Genomic DNA, 3,778 nt, shown 5'->3' with positions numbered 1-3,778 from the left:
TTGTAGCTTTGCTTTTATATTGTGTCCTGTTCTGTTTTGGTATCAGAGTGATCTGTAAGAGGTTTGGTAGATTCACATCCTATTCATATTTTTGTATATGATTTAAAAGGTGTTTGAGTTAGTTCTTCTTAAATATTTTGTAGAATTCAGTAGTAAAGGGTATCTGGATATTAAATTACTAATATTAATGAATCTAAAGGGAGACAATCAATTTATTTTTTTTTTTTTGGACAGGCAGAGTGGACAGTGAGAGAGAGACAGAGAGAAAGGTCTTCCTTTTACCATTGGTTCACCCTCCAATGGCCGCTGTGGCCAGCACACTGTGGCCAGCACACCACGCTGATCCGAAGCCAGGAGCCAGGTGCTTCTCCTGGTGTCCCATGGGGTGCAGGGCCCAAGCACTTTGGCCATTCTCCATTGCACTCCCAGGCCACAGCAGAGAGCTGGCCTGGCAGAGGGGCAACTGGGACAGAATCCGGTGCCCCGACTCGGACTAGAACCCAGTGTGCTGGTGCTGCAAGGCAGAGGATTAGCCTAGTGAGCCACGGTGCTGGCCAGAGACAATCAATTTAACACAATAGTAAGGGAGGACATCAACAACACCCCACTTTCTTCAATGGACATATCAACTAGACAAAAAATCAGTAAAGAAACAAGAGCTAATCAAAACTCTGGACCAAATGTACCTAGCTGGTATCTACAGAACTTATTTTTTTTAAAGATGTATTTTATTTGGGGTAAGTCCAATAGAGCATGTGCAAAACTGTACAGTTAGAAATGTGCCAGGGGATTCCAATTCAGTCCCTTCAAGGTGGCATGTACCAATGCCATCTCACTAGTCAAAGTGATCAGTTTCAGTTCATAATTGATCATAATGAGAGAATTAAGTGTCAAAAGGATCACATAAACAAGACTAGTGTCTGCTAATATTAACTGATAGAATTAAAATGAGAAAATTATACAACATGGGAAGTTGGATACACAGCAGACTCATAGAATTTTAGATGTCCTAAACAGCACTCTGGCCTCAGAATCAGCCCTTAAGGCATTCAGATCTGTCTAATAAGCCCATGAGAGTGTTTCAGGCATGGAAAGCCAAGACACTCTGGCAAAAAAAAAAAAATAGCCTAAATGAAAGATCTCTGTCAGTGAGATCCCAGAGGAAAGAATGGGCCATCAAAGAAGGAGGTACCTTTCTCTGAAGGGAGGAGAGAGCTTCCACTTTGGCTGTGGCCTTGTTAAATAAGATCAGAGTTGGTGAACTCAAGCAGCATCCATAGCCTTGGCAGCTCATGACAAGAGCCTCCAGTGAGTGTCAACTGGGGGAGAGAGAAAGAGAGGAGCAGACTTGGCAGGGACTGGGGGACAGGGCGGAGAGAGCAAGAGAGGGAGGCAGTGAGCAGTGAGCGAGCATGCCAGGAGTCAGCGAGAAGGGGCAAAGCTGCCACTCCTGCCTGAGGCACCACAGATGGGAGTGGGGGAGGCAGGGAAGGAACACAGAGGGAAGAAGAAAGGCCAAGAGGAGAAGGCAGCCGGAGGCAGTGGCGGCTGCTGCTGCTGCTGCTGGTGGTGGTGGTGATAGGGGAGAAGGAGGAGCAGGTGGAGGGCAGGGGTTGAGGGAGTGAATGAGAGAAGCAAATGCGCGAGGGAGGGGAGGGAAGGGGGGGTCACGCGGGGGCACGCATGCGCACAGGAAGCACTCTCAGAGGCGAGTGTAACTGGATCGGGTTTGCTGCCAGCGGTATGAGCTTTGGCCGCCATTTTACAACAGCTCCACTTGCAGGGATACAGGGAGCAGGGAGCATGCAACCCAATCCCCTGGGACAGGATTCCTTGGCCATAGCCCAAAGGGGAGGGCTAGTTGCACATAGTGATTTAGATGAAAGAGCTATTGAAGCTTTGAAAGAATTCAATGAAGACGGTGCATTGGCAATTTTTCAGCAGTTTAATGACAGTGATCTCTCTCATGTTCAGAACAAAAGTGCCTTTTTATGTGGAGTCATGAAGACTTAAAGGCAGAGAGAAAAACAGGGGACCAAAGTAGCGGACTCTAGTAAAGGACCAGATGAGACAAAAATTAAAGCACTCTTGGGAAGAACAGGCTACACACTTGATGTGACCACTGGACAGAGGAAGTATGGGGGACTGCCTCCAGATTCTGTTTATTCAGGTCAGCAGCCTTCTGTTGGCATTGAGATATTTGTGGGGAAGATCCCAAGCGATCTATTTGAGGATGTGCTTGTTCCGTTATTTGAGAAAGCTGGACCTATTTGGGATCTTCGTCTTATGATGGATCCACTCACTGGTCTCAATAGAGGTTATGCATTTGTCACTTTTTGTACAAAAAAAAGCAGCTCAGGAGGTTTTTAAACTGTATAATAATCATGAAATTCGTTCTGGAAAATATATTGGTGTCTGCATCTCAGTTGCCAACAATAGGCTTTTTGTGGGCTCTATTCCTAAGAGTAAAACCAAGGAACAGATTCTTGAAGAATTTAGCAAAGTAACAGAGGGTCTTACAGACTTCATTTTATACCACCAACCAGATGACAAGAAAAAAAAAAAAAAACAGGCTTTTGCTTTCTTGAATATGAAGATCACAAAACAGCTGCCCAGGCAAGATGTAGGCTAATGAGTGGTAAAGTCAAGGTCTGGAAAAATGTTGGAACTGTTGAATGGGCTGATCCTATAGAGGATCCTGATCCTGAGGTTATGGCAAAGGTGAAGGTACTTTTTGTATGTAACCTTGCCAATACTGTAACAGAAGAGATTTTAGAAAAGGCATTTAGTCAGTTTGGAAAACTGGAATGAATGAGGAAACTGAAAGATTATGCATTCATTCATTTTGATGAACGAGATGGTGCTGTTAAGGCTATGGAAGAAATGAATGTCAAAGACTTGGAGGGAGAAAACATTGAAATTGTTTTTGCTAAGCCACCAGATCAGAAAAGGAAAGAAAGAAAAGCTCAGAGGCAAGCAGCAATCAAATGTATGATGATTACTGCTATTATGGTCCAACTCATATGCCCCCTCCAACAAGAGGTCGAGGGCGTGGAGGTAGAGGTGGTTATGAATATCCTCCAGATTATTATGGATATGAAGATTATTATGATTATTTTGGCTATGATTACCATAACTATCATGGTGGATATGAAGATCCATACTATGGTTATGAAGATTTTCAAGTTGGAGCTAGAGGAAGGGGTGGTAGAGGAGTAAGGGGTGCTGCTCCATCCAGAGGTCATGGGGCTGCTCCTCCCTGTGGTAGAGCCAGTTATTCACAGAGAGGAGGTCCTGGATCAGCAAGAGGCATTGGTGGTGTGAGAGGAGGTGTTCAAAAACAAAGAGGTCATTGGGCAGGGAAAAGGGGTCGAGGCCTGTCCTGACCTGTTACAATGAAGACAGACTTGCTATGTGAGATTACACCAGAAGCTTGCAGTGGAGTAATGGTAAGGAAATCAAGCAACCTTAAATATCTTGGCTGTATAGGAGCATATTCTATTGCAGAAGACCTTCCTATGAAGATCATGGAATCAAATCCGGGACATTGAACTAATACTTGGACTTTGATATGAATTTCTTTAACAATTTTCTATGCAGTGCAAGTTATTAAACTAAAGCTACTCTATTTTCCAAATGTGTTCCAACAGAAATCCTTCATAACTTCTAGCATGATCGCTTAATAAAGAATAAAGTTCTTCTCTTTAAAAAATCTGCTCTAAGTAGATTTTTCCCCTGTTTTTTTAAATTAAGGATCCCAGCAGTGGTATTCTGAAAT

The 3,778-nt window shown here is 43.8% G+C and overlaps 1 pseudogene; it reads left to right on the top strand.

Annotated features, from left to right (window-relative positions):
* Nucleotides 1-1,855: 1,855 nt before the first annotated feature.
* LOC149119348 (heterogeneous nuclear ribonucleoprotein Q pseudogene) lies at nt 1,856-3,399 on the top strand (annotated as a pseudogene).
* The last annotated feature ends 379 nt before the right edge of the window (nt 3,400-3,778 follow it).

This window comes from Oryctolagus cuniculus, chromosome Y (genome assembly GCF_051225735.1).
Source record: "Oryctolagus cuniculus isolate XC-2025 breed Fujian yellow rabbit chromosome Y, ASM5122573v1, whole genome shotgun sequence".
Lineage (NCBI taxonomy): Eukaryota > Metazoa > Chordata > Mammalia > Lagomorpha > Leporidae > Oryctolagus > Oryctolagus cuniculus.
This window is presented reverse-complemented; position numbering and strand designations above follow the sequence as displayed.